Source organism: Salmo trutta, chromosome 31 (genome assembly GCF_901001165.1).
Source record: "Salmo trutta chromosome 31, fSalTru1.1, whole genome shotgun sequence".
NCBI lineage: Eukaryota > Metazoa > Chordata > Actinopteri > Salmoniformes > Salmonidae > Salmo > Salmo trutta.
In genome coordinates, this window is record NC_042987.1 from 5,737,855 (window position 1) to 5,761,491 (window position 23,637).

Below are 23,637 nucleotides of genomic sequence, written 5' to 3' on the forward strand. Positions count from 1 at the left end.
CATCTGGCTCTGAGGAGCATTCCTCAGAGATGAGTCCTACCCCAAACTATTCAATAAAATTCCATATTTTATTCTGTCTCTGCTGTCATTCAGTTAAGCATGTACTCGGTTGAATTGTCTATTACTTATAATTCATGGAAAAAGATTACATTTTGTTTCCTCCCTCAGCTTGTGGCCAGCTGTGACATACTGTGCTCTCTCTCACTCTCACTCTCTCTCTCTCTCTGTAGAGGAAGCTGTCAGGAATGTCAAAGGAGGATTTGCTGAGTATCCCAGAGGTTGGCGATGCCAGGAACAAGCGTCAGAGGAACCCTCGCGATGAGAAACTCACCTCTATACCAGACAGCTTCTTCCCCAAACACCTGACCACAGGAGACAAGCACACCACGTGGACCCACTGCAGGGGGTTAGCACATACACAGGCACACACACAAACACACACACACACAAACACATTGGGGCTGGGCAAGATGGCCAAAATATATCACAATATTTTTCTCATTTTTAGCAGTATGGTGGTATTTTACGGTATTTAAATGTTCTGAATATTAAAAATTCTTAATATGTTTAATGATTAGTGACTGACCCTAGAATGGCAACAAATTAATTCTAAGTGATTTTACAGTTTTTCATGATTGCTAAAACACTTTTAATGAAACTGGGGTCCACTTGATCTCCATCATAACCTAATGGGCACAACAGTATTATATTTTGCAAAACTGTAAGTCACTTCTCATTGCTTTCATACACACATTTTAGCAAAACAGTAAAAACAACTCTCTACAAAAGACGCAAAACTCAGTTGAGTAAATCATGACAAACAAAATGAAAACATTTGGTCACAGCTGACACAAATTACTCTCATGAATGTGAACCTCTTCTGCACATGTGCCTGACTTCTTTGCACAATTGTTCAATCAGCAATCAGTCCTTATTCATACATTAAGAGGTCACCTCTGACTTGCTGTTTGCCAGAATGGACCAAGTAAAAGGCAGAGGGCAAGGACAAAGGAGAGGTAGAGAGGCCCATAGAGGACGATAGCTCAGCTCTCTGTTGAAATGGAAAAAGATACAATAAGCCTTTTGTTTCTGGATATTCATGCTCTTGAGTGACATTATTTCTGCATTGGTCATCTTTTGTAAAATCATTTAGGAAAAAATAGTAAAGCCCATGCTGTGATAATATGTTTACTTGCCTTTTATGGTGCGTACTAATTTATAATTATAGTATCTACAAATGGCACAGACATTGTTAGATTGATAGCTGTAGTTAATATTTATTGGGCCATTATGCAACAATTGATTGAAATAACTTTTCATTAGATAACAAGTTGTATGTTTTGATGGAGGTAGTTGATTTGTGTCATGCATTTAATGTTTTGATGGAGGTAGTTGATTTTGTGTCATGTATTTCATGTTTTGATGGAGGTGGTTGATTTGTGTCATGTATTTCATGTTTTGATGGAGGTAGTTGATTTTGTGCAATGTATTTCATGTTGCAAATGAAATGTGTCATTTTGGACAACGTGTTTCAGTGTGGGGCTGCGTGTTAATTGTTTTGAAAAAGTGAATTCTGTTTGGACAAATGTGCTCAAGCAATTGAGAAAAACTATAGTGGGCTTTCTCCAATCTGATGGTATTATACTCAACCAAACTAGGACAAAACTGACAGTGAAGTGGTCCAATTTGTAGAACTTTGCATTTATTTACATGGTATCAAAATACCTTTATAGACTGTATTGTAAAAATCCATATGGGTATGTGGGTCCATACCGGTATATCAGTATTCACAATATATTGCCCAGCCCTAACACAAATACTCTGTCTCTCTCAGTTTTGTAACATGCTGCAGTTTCATTTATGCACCAGTAGGAGTCAGCTTTTACCACTGAAACATTCTCCATATCCTACCCCATGCCAAAAAGTCAAGCCTATTGTTTTTTATCTATCAACTTATTTGTTCAGCTTCTTCCCTGTTTCCAGTTGAACCTCCCAGGTGGTCTGGAAAGCCTGTATCCCTAGCCTGATGACCCCTGGACATGAGGAAGATTGGCCAGGAACATGCTGATGGACATGAGGTTCAGCCAGGAACATGCTGATGGACATGAGGTTCAGCCAGGAACATGCTGATGGACATGAGGTTCAGCCAGGAACATGCTGATGGACATGAGGTTCAGCCAGGAACATGCTGATGGACATGAGGTTCAGCCAGGAACATGCTGATGGACATGAGGTTCAGCCAGGCAACACACCACTTAGGCCTACTGACGTAAAAGCTTGTGTCTAGTTTGACTGTTATGCCCCAACCCATGTGCTATGGTAGGGACTGGTCAGCTGCTATCAAATGCTATCAGATGGTATCAAAAGTTTCCAGTAAGCATGTTATGCCAGTACCACTTTTCCTGGTGTGTGTATTTGTGCTGATCTTCTCTCGTCCATCTCTCCCCTCTCAGTGAGTGGACAGACGGTAGTGGATACTAAAGGTTACCTCACTGATCTCAACTCTATGATCCCCACACACAGAGGAGACATCAGGTGAGTAGCCCCGGAGAATAAGCACACACACACACATTTGGACACACATTTGTTGCGTATCTGTATCTCTGGCTGTATTGTTGACTGTCTTTTGTGTGTGTGTGTGTGTGTCTCTGTGTGTCTGTGCATTGACATTAAGAAGCCCCCCCACCACCACCATCTGGATCACCTTGGCCAGGCTAGAGGAGGTGACTGGTAAACTAAAGATGGCCAGGAACCTCATTATGAAGGGCACCGATATGTGTCCCAAGGTAACATGCACACACGCAATGTATAGTAGCTTTTTGAAATACCCTTCTGACTTTCCATGGTGTGTATCTGTATATTTTGGTGTATGAGATTAAATGAGGCCTTCAGTTTCTCCACCAGTCAGTGTCAGTGCTGGCCTGGTTAGAACTACAGACATTAGGGATGGGCTGGCCTGACTACCCTGCATTAGATCATCGGTCTAGGCCTCTCTGGCTGTCTGGAATCTGCACAGTACTACAGGCTTTTGATATACTGTACCTCAAACTGCATTACCTCATTGGTGATGACAATAATTGATGTGACAGCTAGGCTACAGCCAGGTGACTCAGCAGCATTGTCAAGAGTGAACCTCCAAGTAAGCATTTAATTGTAATGTGTACCATGTATAATCATGTGTATATGACAAATAAACCTGACTTGACTCAACCAAGGCTGTGATGGTCCAGGCTGTGTGTGTGAGATTAATGTCTGTGTTTTGTCCCCAGACTGAGGATGTGTGGCTGGAGTCTGCCAGGCTGGAGCTAGGGGACACAGCCAAGGCCGTGATGGCCAAGGCGTTGTGTCACCTCCCCACGTCTGTACGCATCTACATCAGAGCTGCTGTGCTGGAGGCCGATGTCAGGGCCAAGAAACATGTCCTCAGGATGGGTGAGTGACTGTCTGAGCCCTGTCAAAGCTACAATGATGCAAACCAGTTTCTCACATCTGTCCAGAGAGACCACTCCAGATTCAAGTCAAATTTGGCATTAAAACCGTTCACTAGAGGCAACAATAAAAACTCAAAATGAGTGCCCAGATTGAACCAATGGTCTATGGAGCCGGAGCCTGTTTCTTAGACTACTGCAGCATCCATGAGTTATCAAGGCGAGTCTTAATAAATAGCTCAACTTAAACCATGAAGCCGTTTTTTCTGTTTTAACCCTGTCAAAAAACCTTAATCATTAAAGACAGGATTTAGGTCGCCTGGAACTTTGGCAACTAGTAAGTCTTTTTTAAACCTCCTGCATTGGGCTGGATGTGTCAATGTGTAGTTCACACATGCATAATATATCAGCAGAATTTCTGTCTTACCTCAATTAGCCACAAAATCCCTAGTTTGAAGAGACTGTTTTCTAGAAGCTGTGTGCTGCAATTTTCCCTACATTTTTCTCCATGTGGGCCAGCCCCCTAGAAATGTGAGTTTCAGCCGATGAGCTTCAGCCCCTCGCCATTTGAGTGACCGCTAGCTAGATGAACACACAGCAGAGCAAGAGAACAATGACGTGATGCACAAAATATGCAATTTTCAGGGACCACTTTTGACTCGTGAGCACTACTTTCAGAACTACTGGCTAAAAAGTATACAAAAGTACCAGAGAATCTCTTAACCCTTAACTTAACCCATTCTGAATGAATGCCTTTACAACCGTAAACTTCTGGAGCTCATGAGGGATGTGTGCCTAAATACAGGAAGTCGCCACTAGGGTCAACAGTGAGCACTATTACCATCAAGTACTGTATTCTTGGGTTTTGCTTGGGTGTTGTGGATGGGGATGGCTGATGGGCATAAGCCATGAGCTCCGGCTCCGAGGGTTTGTGCGTTCAATCCCAGTAATAGGCACTTGATTTTGTAACTTCGAAATATGACGTTTGGAGAAAGGTGGAAAAGCGTCTAATTCTGCTGTGAGACTGAGAGCTTATTGTCTGCTGTGGAGCTTGGACTATCTATAGAAGGAAAGGAAGACTGAGAGAAGAGGGAAATAAATAGTTCAACAAACCATCGCTCCAGTTCAATTAGTTTCTTATCCCAAATGACACTTGTAGTTATGACGCACCCCCTATTTACACCCCGTCATGGTGTCAGTACCATGTAAGCCCTGATCCATTACACACACAAACAGTGCAGTTCCCAGCAGCATTCCTCTGTGACAGAGATGGATGTTGTGCATGCTATGAAAGTGTTAGCAGCCTACATGTCTGGGCTGCCCTCTTGTCTGTCTGACTGTATTTCACCAAAGAAAGAAAAAAGCCTTCTGTATTTCTCCATCACAGTGTGCCTCTCCAGACTATTAGGCAATGTGTTGATATTAGCATGGCAATTGCCATGATTACATTACGAAATAAAGTGTTTTGCAGTGATGTGTGTCAAGTCAAGTCAAGTACAGGGAGTAGGCACTGCAGAGCTGAAATTAACACTGACTTGATCCAGCTTAAAAAAGATAAGGTCATATCATAATGTCCCCCAGCACAGTTTATATAAAGGTCTACCCAGTCATAAATCAGAGATTATTGAAGAGATCCATCTTTAAATGGTAGAGGAGCCCCGGTCGTGTTTTGTAAGAAGACTGGGGACATGGTGTATCCATATAGATCACTCTGTAGTTTTATTTTATAGGCCTCTTCACTCAAGTGGCTCTTGCATTCCACTGGCCTGCCTGTTTGGCACAGGATACACATGGAACACAGTACGTGTGTGTGTAACAGCTCTGGTCTGTGCATCTGTGGAAGACTGCTGTAGAGCTGTGGCTGGCACGGTTGGAATGTATGAGACCGCTAGACGTGTCGTGAACAAGGCCCAGGATAAACATCCCTATGGACTGTCACATATGGATCACTGCCGCCAAGTTGGAGGAGGCCAAAGGGAACACTCAAATGGTGGAGAAGATCATTGACAGAGCCATCACATCACTCAGGGCCAACGGGGTCGAGATCAACAGAGAACAGTGGATACAGGTACGGGAGGAGAGGGAGGGAGTGTGTGTATAGTGGTGAGAATCTAGAGCAGGAAACACAGGTGTGCTCCAAAGTTCTGTGTGACCCACTTCCAGCTCTTGGTATTTTCCTGTGACCCACTGAATAAACAAAACAGTCTTGAGCAGCCACAATCCGAAAGCCTTTTGCTGCAACCCAGCATTTTCAAAACCTCTAATCCAGTCTCATTCTCTTCACCTATTACCCAAATGTTTTCTGTTGCCCTTGACTCCACTCTGTAAAAGGATACTATGGCCACTCCCTCTCTTCAGAGGTGCTGGCATGCCAGGGTAATATGACACAACTGTTTCCTCTATCTTGTTTTATCCCTGCAGTACTTAACAAGCAGCAGCGGACTGCACTTAAACACTGCACGGGCGTGTGTGCACAGGTCAGCGACTGGTGTCTTACTGATCTCTGTGCAGTTCAGTGCAATTCACCTCAACCCAACTTGCACTTACTGTTTCGCAACTAGGCCTTTGACTGCAATTATCTCTCTAATTCCTTTCCTTCTTTTATTTGTTATTCTTTTCCCTCTGGCTTTTCATGGCTCTGAAGTAAAGTGGATGTACAGTGGCCCATCTACTGTTCTCTGGCACAGGGATGGGAGTTACAGTTTATAGGAGTGCACTGGGGGAAATATCAAGCACAGGGAGTTGGCACTGCAGAGCAAGATCAAACACTGGCTTGATCCATCTCAAAAGAGAAAAGATCATGTCATAATTTCCCCCCAGCACAGCTTATTTAAACGTCTACCCACCCGTAAATCAGAGATTATTTATCCTGTTTAGGATCTCTGCTTGTGTTTTATAAGAGGATGGGGACATGATGTTTCCATATTATTCATTCTTTTGTTTTATAGGCCTCTTCACTCAAGTGGCTCCACCATTCCACTGGCCTGCCTGACTGTCTGAGGCACGGGTCACAAGTTCTCTCTCTCCTTCACTAGGCTCAACAGTGAGCACTATTACCATCAAGTAATGTATTCTTGGGTTTTGCTTGGGGATGGCTGATGGGCGTAATCCATGAGCTCCGGCTCCGACGGTTTGTTTTTTCAATCCCAGTAATAGGCACTTGTTTTTGTAACTTCGAAATATGACGCTTGGAGCAACTTCGAAATTAGACGTTTGGAGAAAGGTGGAAAAACATCTAATTCTGCTGTGAGACTGAGAGCTTATTGTCTGCTGTTGAGCTTGGACTATTGATAGAAGGAAAGGAAGACTGAGAGAAGAGGGAAATAAATTGTCCTTCTGCTCATTCTCTCTATATTCCTCTCAACTCCCCCTCCTTCCTGGCCTTCCTTTCAATGCCCCCATCCATTTAAAAATGTTTCTCCCTCATGTCTTTTTATTTTCCCTCCCCTCCTCACCCCACTCTGTACCTCCTTCAAACCCTTCTTTAACACTCTCTCCCGCTTTCTGCACCTCCCTCCTCATCTCCAGTATGTGGAGGAGTGTGACAAGGCAGGCAGCATTGCAGGCGGTGATCCGGGTGATAACTGGTATCGGCATCGAGGAGGAGAGCTGTAAACACACCTGGATGGAGGACGCAGAGAGCGTAAGAATGATGACCATATACCTGTAACCTCTAACTACCCCAGGCCCAAATATACCAAATACCCAATACTCAGATTACATTAGGAACATATGGTATATCCACAGTTTGATACATTATCTGTAATCTGTGTGTGTAGTAGTGGAGTGTGTAACGTGACTGTTGTTGTATTTCAGTGTGTGTCCCATGGGGTACTGGAGTGTGCCCGTGCCATTTATGCTCACGCCCTGCAGATGTTCCTCAGCAAAATGAGTGTGTGGCTCAGGTCATCTTACTTCGAAAAGAACCACGGCACCAGGTGTGTGTGTGTGTGTGTGTGTGTGTGTGTGTGTGTGTGTGTGCGTGTTGAAAGCAGACTAAGTTGAATCAAATGACTTTGCCTATTGATTACTACATGCATTGTAAACTAGAGTATTTCAGAGTGGATATCTTCACTGTGGCAATTTTTCATTGGCAGGTGACTCAGTAGAAGCCAATTAATTTGATTGGTCGCTTATCTAGGAGTCCGTCTTGTCTTAATGTATAATAGTGATTATATGCACCCTCTTAATGATCCCATTTGGTTAGTTGTGATCAATCACTTTTTCAAAGCCTCTCTTTCCTCTCATACTCTCTCAATGACTTATTAAATCTTTCACTCTTCCCCCTTTCCTCACTCCTCCCTCTATCGTTCCCCACACCTCCCTCTAACTCCCGCTTTTCCCTATCATATCACCTCCGTTACCCTCCATCCCAGGGAGTCTCTGGAGGCGCTGCTGCAGAGGGTGGTGGCTCACTGTCCCAAAGCTGACGTCCTGTGGCTGATGGGGGCCAAGTCCAAGTGGCTGGCTGAGAACGTGCCTGCTGCTTGCAGCATTCTGGCTCTGGCCTTCCAGGTGAGAGAGGAACAATGAGCTTGCTAGCTTGAGTAAACATGCTTATTCCAATGTTATCTTTCTTTCTTAACAATAGGGTACACAGCAAAGTGCAAACCAAGATTTGGTACAAGAAAAACACCTTTCTCTCTTTGTGTCCAGGCTAACCCTAACAGTGTGAAGATATGGTTGGCTGCTGTGAAGCTGGAGTCTGAGAATGATGAATATGAGAGAGCCCGTCGGCTACTGGCCTAGGTTGTAGCAGTGCTCCTACTTCCAGGATGAGTGTGGTTGGGTGTGTGATGGAGGATATATAAGATGGTGTGTGCATATTCACATGTGTGAGAGATGACAGGGATTTGAGTTGAGTGGTGAGGGGTGGGGAGCAACATCCTGCTGCTCCACTGAATGTAGCTATAACCTTTAACTGTTAGCCTTAGCCAAGACTCCACTATTGATACAGCAAGGTTAATCAGAGCGAGTCCAATAGTCATCCATCTTAGTTTGCACAACGTCAGTGGCGGTGGGGGGTTAAAGAAGAGATTGAGGGCCCCAAGGGGATATTTTGGCTTGTCACAATGGCCCCCTGGGAGATATATATAATATACAGTAGGCCGATAACCGCGTACACAGTTTCCTCAGTCATTTACTATAAAAGGTCCATTTCAATCTGGAAGCTGGTGTCTGTGTTAGGTGTGTAGGGGTTGCCTCTTAGTCAGGCAGAACAGCAGGAATTGGTAAGGGTGAGATGGAGATGGATCTGACCTCAGATAGACTCTTGTTTTGGGAGGAAGTATTATATAAAGTTAATGGGGCGTTATATAGTAGCAGTCTTCTCCATCCATCCATGCCCAGGCTTGCTAGATTCACAACTAGATGGGAAACCACCATAGTGCTGTCTTTCACCAGGAAATCGATCAATGCCCTTGTTTGGCAAGAAAAACCGAGATTCACTGCTGTAGTCACAGCAGAAACTGTCAAGGGCTGAGGCTATGCCTGAGGATGTTAGCACTTGCAACTTTGAAACATGACATTACTTACTTTTTAAAAATGGTTGTCTTTACACTGCCTACTTTTGTTTGTTGTTATTTCTTTGCATGGTTTTATTCATAATGAAATGTTGTTATTGAGGATAAGAGTGTTCTAATGTAATGACTAAATGAAAAGTGAATGTAAAGTGTGTGGGTTTGTCCCTATGCAGGTGTTTATGAAGTGAAGCGGGAGTGGGTGTTGGGGAACATCAGAGCATATACCAAGGCTCTGAAACGCTAAGGAGGAGCAGTCTGTGCACAACGAGAAGGCCAGAGAGGCCTAAAACCAGGGGGAGATGAGGGGGAGAGAAGGCCAGGGAGGCCTACAACCAGGGGGAGAGAGGGCCAGGGAGGCCTACAACCAGGGGGAGAGGAGGGGGAGAGAAGGATAGGGAGGCCTACAACCAGGGGGAGAGGAGGGGGAGAGAAGGCCAGGGAGGCCTACAACCAGGGGGAGAGGAGGCCTACAACCAGTGGGAGAGGAGGGGGAGAGAAGGCCAGGGAGGCCTACAACCAGGGGAGAGGAGGGGGAGAGAAGGATAGGCAGGCCTACAACCAGGGGGAGAGGAGGGGGAGAGAAGGCCAGGGAGGCCTACAACCAGGGGGAGAAAAGGATAGGCAGGCCTACAACCAGGGGGAGAGAAGGATAGGGAGGCCTACAACCAGGGGGAGAGAAGGATAGGGAGGCCTACAACCAGGGGGAGATGAGGGGGAGAGAAGGATAGGCAGGCCTACAACCAGGGGGAGAGAAGGGGGAGAGAAGGATAGGGAGGCCTACAACCAGGGGGAGAGAAGGATAGGCAGGTCTACAACCAGGGGGAGAGGAGGGGGAGAGAAGGCTAGGCAGGCCTACAACCAGGGGGAGATGAGGGGGAGAGAAGGATAGGCAGGCCTACAACCAGGGGGAGAGAGAAGGGGGAGAGAAGGCCAGGGAGGCCTACAACCAGGGGGAGAGAAGGATAGGGAGGCCTACAACCAGGGGGAGAGAAGGATAGGGAGGCCTACAACCAGGGGGAGAGAAGGATAGGCAGGCCTACAACCAGGGGGAGAGAAGGGGGAGAGAAGGATAGGGAGGCCTACAACCAGGGGGAGAGAAGGATAGGGAGGCCTACAACCAGGGGGAGATGAGGGGGAGAGAAGGATAGGGAGGCCTACAACCAGGGGGAGAGGAGGGGGAGAGAAGGATAGGGAGGCCTACAACCAGGGGGAGAGAAGGATAGGCAAGCCTACAACCAGGGGGAGAGAAGGATAGGCAGGCCTATAACCAGGGGGAGAGAAGGATAGGCAGGCCTACAACCAGGGGGAGAGGAGGGGGAGAGAAGGATAGGCAGGCCTACAACCAGGGGGAGATGAGGGGGAGAGAAGGATAGGCAGGCCTACAACCAGGGGGAGAGGAGGGGGAGAGAAGGATAGGCAGGCCTACAACCAGGGGGAGAGAAGGATAGGGAGGCCTACAACCAGGGGGAGAGAAGGATAGGCAGGCCTACAACCAGGAGGAGAGGAGGGGGAGAGAAGGATAGTGAGGCCTACAACCAGGGGGAGAGAAGGATATATATATATGATCGACTGATGAAGATAATGGAGAGACGAGATTCCTCAAAGACGAAATAGCAAATGATGTGAACTCCGAAGAACTTGAGAAGGATTTTATTGTTTCAAAATGCCATCATTGCAGGGTTATAGCAAAAGTATTAAAAAAATGTGCAGTGCCAAACAAACAAGTGGCTTCAAAAATGCTCAGAAAGTATGGCCTGGTCAAAGCTGCAATAGCAATGAGGTCAAATGAAAACAGGCCAACAAGTATTCAATACTCCAGGTAAAAGCAGTTTAACCGAATAAGCACTGCCACAGAAGAGAAAATCACTAGATTCTATGAACGTGATGACAACAGTAGAGCAACAACATGGAATTTGTAAGTCGCTCTGGATAAGAGCGTCTGCTAAATGACTTAAATGGAAATGGAAAAAGGACACCCTAATGAGAAACAAGAAGATAAAGCAGAAAGGGTTCTTGAATGGCAAATTCAGAGACTTTATCAGAAGTTAGAGGGAATATTCTCAGATAAAAATGTCCTACTATGAATTCTGCAAAACACATCCTTTTTGGGTTATCGTGCCAACAGTCCAGGATAGGGACACATGCCTCTGCAAAACTCACGTCAACCTCCATTTCATGGCGGACAAACTGCAGCATCACAAAGTGATCAGCGGCAGCAACATTGAGAACCTTACTGAGTCTTTGTGCTGTGAGAACCTGGAGAAAGAGTGCATGTACACAGAGTGCTCCCTTTGCCAAGCAAAAGAGCTTAAAACATCTGTCTTTGATGCTGGTGGTTTGAGTGGAAAAACAAAGCTGAAGAGAGGGAGAATAAAAACAAAGAGGTAAACATGGAGAAGTTCACTGTACATTTGATAGTAAAAGAAAAGGTGTGTAGGACACTGCAGATTCTACTGGAGGACTTCTACAAAGGATTGAAAGAGTAGTAGGGGAAACACGTGTTCAACATTCGACACCAATACTCCAAACTGAGAGAATTAAAAGAGAATCTGGGGAAAGAGGAGATCATTGTGCAATTGACTTTGCAGAGAACTACAGTGAGGGAAAAAAGTATTTGATCCCCTGCTGATTTTGTACGTTTGCCCACTGACAAAGAAATGATCAATCTATAATTTTAATGGTAGGTTTATTTGAACAGTGAGAGACAGAATAACAACAAAAATATCCAGAAAAACGCATGTCAAAAATGTTAGAAATTGATTTGCATTTTAATGAGGGAAATAAGTATTTGACCCCCTCTCAATCAGAAAGATTTCTGGCTCCCAGGTGTCTTTTATACAGGTAACGAGCTGAGATTAGGAGCACACTAAGCAATCAATCAATCAATCAGATTCCAAACTCTCCACCATGGCCAAGACCAAAGAGCTCTCCAAGGATGTCAGGAACAAGATTGTAGACCTACACAAGGCTGGAATGGGCTACAAGACCATCGCCAAGCAGCTTGGTGAGAAGGTGACAACAGTTGGTGCGGTTATTCGCAAATGGAAGAAACACAAAAGAACTGTCAATCTCCCTCAGCCTGGGGCTCCATGCAAGATCTCACCTCGTGTAGTTTCAATGATCATGAGAATGGTGAGGAATCAGCCCAGAACTACACCGGAGGATCTTGTCAATGATCTCAAGGCAGCTGGGACCATAGTCACCAAGAAAACAATTGGTAACACACTACGCCGTGAAGGACTGAAATCCTGCAGCGCCCGCAAGGTCCCCCTGCTTAAGAAAGCACACATACATGCCCTTCTGAAGTTTGCCAATGAACATCTGAATGATTCAGAGGGCAACTGGGTGAAAGTGTTGTGGTCAGATGAGACCAAAATGGAGCTCTTTGGCATCAACTCAACTCGCCGTGTTTGGAGGAGGAGGAATGCTGCCTATGACCCCAAGGTTAAGTTTTGTACTATGGGGGATTGACATAGGCTAATGCTTTAGCACAGCCACTCAAGCTCACAGACCACTGCAACATGGGTCAACTTTGAGCACCTCTATCTACTGAATGTTAGAAACAAAGGTAAAACAAACGAAAATGCACATAGTTTGCTGTCATTTCAGCTGCTCAGACGATCCCGCAGGTGAAGAAGCCTGATGTGGAGGTCCTGGCTTGGTTACATGTGGTCTGTTGTTGCAGTGGTGGAAAAAATACCTAATTGTCATGCTTGAGTAAAAGTAAAGATACCTTAATAGAAAATGACTCAAGTAAAAGTGAAAGTCACCCAGTAAAATACAAGTTGAGTAGTATTTTTAATATACCTAAGTATCAAAAGTAAATGTAATTGCTAAACTATTCTTAAGTATAATTTACAAATGAAGCATGTGTGTTTACTGAGTCTGACAGATCAAAGGCAGTAGGGATGACCAGGAATGTTCTCTTGATAAGTGCGTGAATTTAACAATTTTCCTATCCTGCTAAGCATTCAAAATGTAATGTATTGTCACGTCTTGACCATAATAAGTAGTTATTTTCTATGGTAGAGTGGTCAGGGCGTGACAGGGGGTGTTGTGTTTTTGTGTTTTGTTTTCTATTTCTATGTTGTAGTTCTAGTTTGTCTATTTCTATGTTGGGGATTATTGGGTTGACCTCCAATTGGAGGCAGCTGGTCCTCGTTGCCTCTAAGTGGAGGTCATATTTAGTAGGGGTGTTTCTTCATGTTGTTTGTGGGTGATTATCTTGTGAGTAGTGTGTAATCCTCTCTGCGTCACGGTTTGTTGGTTTTGTCAGTTAAAGTATTTATGTATCGCATCACGTTTCACGGTTAAAATAAATATGTGGAACACAAACGCTGCATCTTGGTCCGCTCCTTATCACAGCCGTGACATGTATACTTTTGGGTGTCAGGGAAAATGTATGCAGTGAAAAGTACATTATTTTCTTTAGGGATGTAGTAAAGTAAAAGTTGACAGAAATATAAATCTAAACTATTTTTTTAATGTATTTTTAATTTAACTAGGCAAGTCGGTTAAGAACAAATTCTTATTTTACAATGACCTTGGCCAAACTCTAACCCGGATGACGCTGGGCCAATTGTGCACCTCCCTATGAGACTCCCGATCATGCCTGGTTGTGATACAGCCCAGGATCAAACCAGGGTCTGTAGTGATGCCTCTAGCACTGAGATGCTGTGCCTTATCAATCAAATGTATTTATAAAGCCCTTCTTACATCAGCTGATGTCACAAAGTTCTGTACAGAAACCCAGCCTAAAACCCCAAACAGCAAGCACAGCAGCTGAAGCACGGTGGCTAGGAAAAACTCCCTATAAACTCCAGAACCTAGGGAGGAACCAGGCTATGAGGGGTGGCCAGTCCTCTTCTGGCTGTGCCGGGTGGAGATTATAACAGAACATCAAATGTTCATAGAATGTTCATAGATGACCAGCAGTGTCAAATAATAATCACAGTCAGCACCTCAGGAGTAAAAGTCAGTTGGATTTTCATAGCCGATCATTCAGAGTATCTCAACTGCTCCTGCTGTCTCTAGAGAGTTGAAAACAGCAGGTCTGGGACATGTAGTACATCCAATAAACAGGTCAGGGTTCCATATCCGCAGGCAGAACAGTTGAAACCGGAGCAGCAGCACGACCCAGGTGGACTGGGGACAGCAAGGAGTCATCAGGCCAGGTAGTCCTGAGGCATGGTCCTAGGGCTCAGGTCCTCTGAGAGAGAAAGAAAGTGAATTAGAGAGAGCATACTTAAATTCACACAGGACACCGGAGAAATACTCCTTAGACTGCTTTGTCACTCGGGAGCGCTTAAGTTGTCACGAATGTCGTCGTAGAGAGAAAGGGACCAATGCGCAGCGGGTTTTGTGCTCAACATATTTATTTATAAAATAATGCAAACACCACGGAAGAAAACAATAAACAAACTAGCGACATGAAACAGTGAACGCAGGCTCAACAAAAAGCAGTGCTCTCAAACAACTCCCCACGAAAAACAAAGACAAACACACCCTACTATATAGGACTCCCAATCAAAGGCAACTCAACACACCTGCCTTCAATTGAGAGTCCAACCCCAATCAACTAGACATAGAAACACAGACATAGACCAGTGACAAACCCCATAATACATACATCAACTACCCTCTGCCACGTCCTGACCAAACTACAATAACCAAATATACTCTATACTGGTCAGGACGAGACATAAGTAGTACTTTAAAGTATTTTTACTGAAATACTTTCTCTACTGTGCAGTTGTGAGACCGGTTGGATGTACTGCCAAATTCTCTAAAATAACATTGGAGGCGGCTTATGGTCTCTGGCAACAGCTATGTTGGACATTCCTGCAGTCAGCATTTCAATTGCACGCTCCCTCAAAACTTGAGACATCTGTGGCAAAACTGCACATTTTAGAGTGGCCTCTTATTGTCCCCAGCACAAGGTGGGGACATGCTGTTTAAACAGCTTCTTGATACAGTATGCCACATCTGTAAGGTGGATGGGTTATCTTGGCAAAGGATAAACGCTCACTAACAGGGACGTAAACAATTGTGTGCTAAAAATGAGAGAAATAAGCTTTTTTGTTTGTATGGAAAATATCTGGGATCTTCTATTTCAGCTCATGAAAAATGGAAACAACACTTTACATGTTGTGTTTATATTTTTGTTAAGTATAAATGATTTATTAAATCATTATTTATTATAGTTCTTGTATTGTCTCTCGTCATAATTTTACCTCTGATAGCTAGCTACATACCAATGATTTGTTTAGCATAGCAATATTGCAAATACTGTAGAATGAATAGAATGAACAACCAGGTCAAAAACAACCCAATAGAACTAACGACTAGCCTGTTTAACCTGAGCCCGGAATATATCGTCTGGTGGAAGGATGAAATAAAACTAATTTACTCATTCAAATAAATGTTATAATGAAAATATGTCATTCTCTGTGTTGTCATAATTGTCCTTCAATTCGCAAGAGTATATCTCACCGGAGAAAGCATCCGAGCCAGCGAAACAGCACCCATCTGTCTCTGTATGTGTAGGCCATCTATCTGATGTGGTCTGGTCATAAAGAGTATGACATTGTTGTCACCTGGAGTATTGAATGCATTGGAGCCAGCCAGCAAGCAAGCATCCTTTCCTGTGGCGGTCCTCATGAGAGCCAGTTTCATCATAGGGCTTGATGGTTTTTGCGACTGCACTTGAAGAAACTTTCAAAGTTCTTGAAACTTTCCGTATTGACTGACCTTCATGTCTTAAAGTAATGATGGACTGTTGTTTCTCTTTGCTTATTTGAGCTCTTCTTGCCATAATATGGACTTGGTCTTTTACCAAATAAGGCTGTCTTCTGTATACCAACCCTACCTTGTCACAAGACAACTGATTGGCTCAAACACATTAAGAAGGAAAGAAATTCCACAAATTAACTTTTAACAAGGCACACCTGATAATTGAAATGCATTCCAGGAGAGAGAATGCCAAGAGTGTGCAAAGCTGTCATTAAGGCAACGAGTGGCTACTTTGAAGAATCTCAAATCTAAAATATACTTTGATTGAACACTTTTTTGGTTACTACATGTGTTATTTCATCGTTTTGATGTCTTCACTATTATTCTACGATGTAGACAATTGTAATAATAAAGAAAAAGCCTGGATTTAGTTGGTGTGCTCAAACTTTGACTGGTACTGTATATCACAATCGAAAGGCATATGAACGGACAGGTTATAGATCAAACTATGCAATAATTATAACACATATGTTTTTTTTTTTATTCTGGCTTGGCTTCCCGAGTGATTTTACCCACGCACCTCTACTGGCCTAATTAAGGAATGTTTCCACGGTCCTTTGCTACGTCTTGGGTCTAAGAACAGCCCTTAGTCAGATGCCCTAAGAACAGCCCCCTCCCGGATACTCATGCCTTATTGCTTAAATATGTACAATATTTACAGAGCTCTAGGGCTGGTAATTGCCAGGGACCTCACGATGCGATATTATCACGATACTTAGGTCCCGATGTTACGTATTGGGATGTTCATGATTCTACATGCATTGTGATTGGATGTTGGAAACATATTGCTCACCATATGTCTGCTGTAGAGAGACAATAGTGTCACAGTATCCACAGAAGATGGCGCCCCTCCTCGGTCGGGCGGCGCTCGGCGGTCGTCGTCGCCGGTCTACTAGCTGCCACCGATCTATGTTTCTGTGTTCTTTGGTTTTTGTCTGTCTTAGGTCCGCACCTGTTTCTTGTCTGTCATTAGTGGGGGGGTATTTAGTTTGGTCCTTTGGGTTTGTTTTTTGTGCGGGATTAATTGTATGTCAGCGGGCAGTGTTTGTGTATGCTGTTGTTGTGTGTTCCCAGCGGAACATGTTGAATTGTTATTATTGCCGGGCTGCGCCCCGTGCGTATTTTCCATTCGTGGATTACCTGTTTTCCCTTTTGGGTATTGTGCGAACCCTGTGCCTTTTTGACCACCGAGTGTTCGGTGTAAATAAACTTCGGCACTACTGGACATAAGTCTCCTGCGTTTAACTCTGCCCCTTCCTCCTGCCCTTAAGGATCTGTGACAAATAGAGAGTCCTTAGAAATTATTTTGGATCTGTCGTGGAAATAAGTGCTGAAAACAAATTGGCTCCCTATTTAAAAAGAAGATGGAGAACAAGCCATGCAGGGACAGCCAACCAGCGAAAAATTATTACTGCGAAATTGTCAACATTATACAATATATTGTAAAAAATGATCCCGCTATGTAACTGTATCGATTTGTTTTGTTTTTTCATCACTAAGCTTTAGGCGACCTCACGGCACCATGGCAACCACGGACATACTCATTCAAGCAGACTATGTGTGTGTTGTCAGGTTGGAGTCTGTGAGACTGGAGTTCAGGGCAGGGCTGAAGAACATCGCCAACACACTGATGGAGTGCCCCAGCAGGTAAGATGGTCAGAGTGTGTGTTATGGAGAGCAATTCTCTGTCATTTTAGTCTGCTAGATCCAATCAGTATTAATGCAAGTTAGCTTGGTCACTGTTTGAGAATGTGAAATGTATTTTTTCACATATGTCTTTGTAAGCAGACAACCCAAAATAATAATTATGGCTAGCAAAGTTATGTAAATAAAGGGAATATAATGAACAATAACTTCAACAGAATTCCTTTGTGTTTACTCTAACTCTGCTCTGTTTAGTTTAGTCAGATATCAGAAGGTTGAAGTTGTTTGGATTTTATTTATATTGTATTTACATGTATCTCTCTCTCTCTCTCTGTGTGTGGTAGGTCTATTGTGGGCTGAGGCAGTGTTTTTTGAGGCCCTGCCACAGAGGAAGAGATAGTGTTGATGCTCTGAAGAAGTGTGAACACGTCCTGCTTGACGTTGCCAAGAATGACACACATACATTTTCTCTCTCAAAATCTCCCCTTCTCTTGGCTCTATGTTTCACTGTTATACTTATGACATTCTTCCCCTTTTGTACTATCTCAGTAGGGCAAGCTCTCCCTCTCTCTGCTTTCATTCCTTCAGTAGGACAAACTCCACATGCCCCACCCCCCTCTCTGCTCTTATCTTCCAGTAGTACAAACTCCTCCTTGCTTTATCCTTACCAGGGTTGGGATCAATTCCATTTAAATGCCAGTCAATTCAGAAAGTAATTCCACATTTTCCTAGTTGAGAATCATTGAATAGGATTGGAATTGGAACTGAATTGACTGGAATGGAAATGGAATTGACCCCAACCCTGATCCTTACTATTACCAACTCTCTCCTTCTTCCTTGCTTTCACTCTACCAGTACAACACATGCCCACTATCTTTTCTCTCTCAACATCTTAGTCAAAAGTTGAAGAGTAACCAGCATATTTGTGTGTGTGTGTGTGTGGGCTGTTCTGGAGCGAGCGTAAGCTTACTAAGGCCAGAGTGGTTCCTGAGGACAGTGAAGATTGAGCCAGACCTGGGAGATGCCTGGGCCCTCTTCTGCAAGTTTGAGATGCAACACGGCACAGACGTGGGTGACTTTGTGGTGCTTGTGTGTGTGTGTGTGTGTGTGTGTGTGTGTGTGCGTGCGTGCGTGTGTGTGTGTGAAAATGAGAATGAGCTTGCATGTGCTGAGTTTAATTGCATGTGTTTGGCGGGCTCTGTGTTCTTGCGTGTCTCACCTCTACTCTCTCTCTGTCCTCTGTAGGAGCAGCAGGAGGAAGTACGGAAGCACTGTGAGAACACTGAGCCGTGTCACCGGGAGCTGTGGTGTGCTGAGTCCAAACATGTCCTCCACTGGCTGAAGAAGATAGGAGAGATCCTCACACAGGTCGCCTCCAAGATAAAAACACCTTCTGAAGCATAGGTTGGACAGATGGAAACTGGAGAGATACTCACACAGGTCGCCTACAAGATCAAAACCACCCGCAGAGGCATAGGCTGGACAGACGGAAACTGGAGAGATCCTCACACAGGTCGCCTCCAAGATCAAAACCACCTGCAGAGGCATAGGCTGGACAGACGGAAACTGGAGAGATCCTCACACAGGTCGCCTCCAAGTTAAAAAACACCTGCAGAGGCATAGGCTGGACAGACGGAAACTGGAGAGATACTCACACAGGTCGCCTCCAAGATAAAAACCACCTGCTGAGGCATAGGCTGGACAGACGGAAACTGGAGAGATCCTAACACAGGTCGCCTCCAAGATGAAAACCTCCTGCTGAGGCATAGGCTGGACAGACGGAAACTGTGTGTATATAGTATGGACCTGTGTTTCTGACTCCATGTCCCTCTGTCCATTAACCACGGACACACACCCCAAGTTCTCTCTTGTCACCTTTTAAAGTCGTAGAGAGTAGCAGTCTATTTGGACACACACACATGCCTGGCGTGACGAGAGTTGACAATGGTTCACTAGCAACACAGAATATTTGCATATTTACAATGTTTACAGCGTGTGAAAGCACGTTGGGAAAAGGAGAAGAAAAACTGGGTATTTTGTTAAACATTATTTTTATGGGATTGTGAAATGTCATGTCCTCCATTGAATCAGAAAATGCTGCTATATATTTTAATGCTTTTTAATGACTGTTTAAACCCGTGGGTATGCTTAGAGCAGACAAAGTTACCTGATACCAGCTCTGTTAAGACATTTGGTAATATGACAATTTGACCATGGTATTGTTTTTTTAATCCTCTGTAAAACAATGTTTAATTTGCTTGACCGAGATGTACACCATACATAGGCAGTAGGGCTGGAATTGCCAGGGACCTCACAATATAATATTATAACGATACTTAGGTGCTGTCACGCCCTGATCGGAGAGATCCTTATTATTCTCTATGTTTGGTTAGGTCAGGGTGTGACTCGGGTGGGAAAGTCTATGTTTTCTGTTTCTTTGTTTTTGGGCGAGTGTGGTTCCCAATCAGAGGCACCTGTCTATCGTTGTCTTTGATTGGGAATCATACTTAGGCAGCCTGTTTTCCACCTGTGTTTGTGGGATGTTATTTTCTGTTTAGTGTCTGTGCCTGACGGAACTGTTCGCTTTCGTTTTGTTGCTTTTGGTTATTCTTGTTTGAGTGTTTCTTGAAATAAAGTATCATGAACACTTACCATGCTGCACCTTGGTCCACTTCTCCTTCTAACGAGAGCCGTTACAGGTGCCTATACAATATGCATTGCGGTTCTCACGATTCTATATGTATTGTGATTTGATGTTCCACACACATTGCACATTATGTCTGCTGCAGAGAGACAAGAGACAGAGCATGAGAAAACGTCAGGGATTATTACTAATGGATATAATAAGAAAGACTCCGAATACAAGTAAGTGAACCCATTTACTCAAGCTAGTTAGTACAAGAATAACATAGAGCAACACTGTGCATGACCAAGGGTGCTCTGTTCTTAAATGGGACATCAGAACATAACATTCCTTCCCTTATACAATCAGAGTTACTTTCACCAAACCACAACTGTAACATTTCCCAGAACTTGATGTAGTTATTTGCATCTTTGATTTGAACTTGAACAGTCTTGGTTTGTTTGTTTATAAGTCCAGCCTGTCTGGTAGCGCCTTGGATTGTCTGGAGGCTCCTGCACATCCTCGATTATAGCTTCTGCTATAGCAGCACATTCATCCACACATTCCCTTCTTTCAGTCTAAGGTCTCTGTATTGCCCCACTGTCCTCTACAGTTCCCTGTGTGTCACTCCCAGGATCTCTCTGTGCCTGTTCTCTCTTGATTGTTGTGCTGTTTTCCGTGGAATGCATTTGGTTAATGTAACGCTGCCACATTGTGTCTGGGCTCACTTGAATCTGGTAAGTTCTGGGCCCCTCTTGTCCTTTTACCTCCCCTTCTGTAGTATCGCACCATCAGTTCCTGTCCAAGGAACAAGGCGTATCATTGTAACCTGGCTGCTGTCATTGCCAGAATGCTTTTTTTGGACTCAAAATGGAAAGCAACAGCTGGTGATCCGTAAACCAGCGTGAAACGCTTCCCATATAAGTATGCATGGAATTTATTGACACCCCACACTCGCGCCAGTGCATCATTCAATGTTTGTGATGCAAAGGCCACTGGCCTCTGACCCATCTTTCAGTGTGTTTGAAAGGAGGGCCCCTAAGCCATAAGGGGACGCATCACAAGTCAACTTCACTGGCAGTTCAGGTTCGTGATGCATCAGGACCTGTTCAGATTTGATGAGCCGTTTTGCCTCAATTTTCACACTGTTCTGTCCACTGATATGTCCTATTCTTTTCCAGGAGCTGATTGAGAGGCTGGAGTCCTGCTGAAAGGTTTGGGAGGAATCTTCTGTAGTAATTGGTCAGTCCAGTGAAAGATCTCACTTCTGTCATATTTTGCTGTCGTGGTGCCTGTACCACTGCATCGATTTTGTCCTGTGTTTTGTGCAATCCATTGCGGTTGATTTCATGTCCACAGAACACTATCTTGTTTTTTTACTGAAGTGTTTCCCACCAGCTAGTGCAACAAAGATGTCATCCAGACGTGGCAGGGGGTATTGGTCCACATGCAACATTGAATTCACAGTTACCTTGAAGTCCCCACACATTCTAACAGACCTGTCTTTCTTTACAATAGGAACAATGGGTGCTGCCCATTTGCTTCTGTCCACTTTTGTCAGGATGCCTGTATCCTGTAAGCAATCCATTTCCGCTTCCACCTTTGGTCTCGGGGAGTATGGAACAGATCAAGCTTTGCATAATTTTGGGGATGCATCATCTCTCAGTACGAGTTTGGCTGTGAAGCCTTTTACTGTTCCCATCAGATCAGCGAAAACAATGTTGTATATGTGTTTGGTCTGTGCCTTTCTCTTTAGGCAAGGACGTGTGGAGCATTTTCAAGTCACATCAGTTCAGCTATAATGGGGGGCTGTTCCAGGCACCAGATACAGTTGTAACTGCTGTGTTTGCTCCCCATAACTTACTCTGACCTGCAATGCCCCCATTGGGCTCAATCTCTCTTCTGAGTATGTCTTCAGCAACACATTTGTGTTCTTCAGCTTGACAGCCTTAAAGTGCTCATTGTAGACAGTGGTGGAAATTATAGACAATGCAGATCCTGTGTCCAGCTCCATTTTGATGGGTTTGCCTTTGATTTCTGGTGTCACCCATATTATGCTACTGCTGGGAGAAGTCATTGTGTTTAACTCCATTGTACCAATTAACCGTTCATCTGAATCATTGCCACTGTTCTCTGCTAGTGCATTCACAGACCCTTTCATTTTCTCAGTTTTCCTGTTGTGACTGCATTTTGCTCTGCATGCTCTTTGAATGTGACCCCGTCTATTGAATTTGTGACAAATTTCATCTTTGAAACAGCAGTCCTCTGCTTTGTGACCATGTTGTATTTTCTGGCCACACGGGGGTACTGTCTGCTGCGTGAACTTGTGCAGGGAAGTTTGTGAAGAGGTCAGTATTTATTTTACGTTGCAACTCAATTGCATCTTTGGTAACCATTTCCATAAGCTACAGCAATTTCAACAGCCTTTTCAAAAGTGAGATCTGATTCTGTGAACAAACATTTCTGAATGTATTCATGTTTTAGTCCACACTAGAATATATCCCTTAACGTTTCATTTAGGTTCTCTCCAAACTCCAAACTCAGACCGTTTCTTCAACTCCGCTACATACAGTACCAGTCAAAGGTTTGGACACACCTACTTATTGAAGAGTTGTTCTTTATTTTCACTATTATCTACATTGTATAATAATAGTGAAGACATCAAAACTATGAAATAACACATATGGAATCATGTAGTAACCAAAAAAGTGTTAAACAAATCAAAATATATTTTACATTTCAGATTCTTCAAAGTAGCCACCCTTTGCCTTGATGACAGCTTCGCACACTCTTGGCTTTCTCTCAACCATCTTCATGAGACAGTCACCTGGAATGCATTTCAACAGGTGTGCCTTGTGTGATAGAAAAATTACATATTTACCTGGTTTATTTGATATTAATGGTTAATAATTGATATTTAACTAATAGTAAGACATTTCTGTCCTGCTAGCCACCCATTGCCTTCATGACAGCTTTGCACACTGTTGGCATTCTCTCAACCAGCTTCACCTGGAATGCTTTTCCAACAGTCTTGAAGGAGTTCCCACATATGCAGAGCACTTGTTGGCTGCTTTTCCTTCACTCTGCAGGCCAACTCATTCCAAACCATCTAATTTGGGTTGAGGTCAGGTGATTGTGAGGCCAGGTCATCTGATGCAGCACTCCATCACTCTCTTTCTTGGTCAAATAACCCTAACACAGACTGGAGGTGTGTGTTGGGTCATTGTCCTGTTGAAAAACAAATGCTAGTCCCACTAACCGCAAACAAGATGGAATGGTGTATCGCTGCAGAATGCACTGGTAGCCATGCTGGTTAAAACCTCTTACATCTAGACGTTCCGCTAGCGGAACACCTGCTCCAATATCCAATGATGGGCGTGGCGCGAAATAAAAAGTCCTCGAAAATCCGAAAACTTCAATTTTTCAAACATATGACTATTTTACACCATTTTAAAGACAAGACTCTCCTTTATCTAACCACACTGTCCGATTTCAAAAAGGCTTTACAGCGAAAGCAAAACATTCGATTATGTCAGCAGAGTACCCAGCCAGAAATAATCAGACACCCATTTTTCAAGCTAGCATATAATGTCACAAAAAACAAAACCACAGCTAAATGCAGCACTAA

At 43.9% G+C, this 23,637-nt stretch overlaps 1 long non-coding RNA gene and 1 pseudogene across 1 annotated transcript; both read left to right on the top strand.

Annotated features, from left to right (window-relative positions):
• Nucleotides 1–2,140: 2,140 nt before the first annotated feature.
• On the top strand, nucleotides 2,141–19,401 carry LOC115169162 (pre-mRNA-processing factor 6-like; annotated as a pseudogene).
• LOC115169389 (uncharacterized) lies at nucleotides 17,121–17,773 on the top strand. The gene is made up of 2 exons (XR_003870858.1): nucleotides 17,121–17,389; nucleotides 17,731–17,773. It is a non-coding gene; the product is annotated as an uncharacterized LOC115169389 (long non-coding RNA).
• Nucleotides 19,402–23,637: the final 4,236 nt, after the last annotated feature.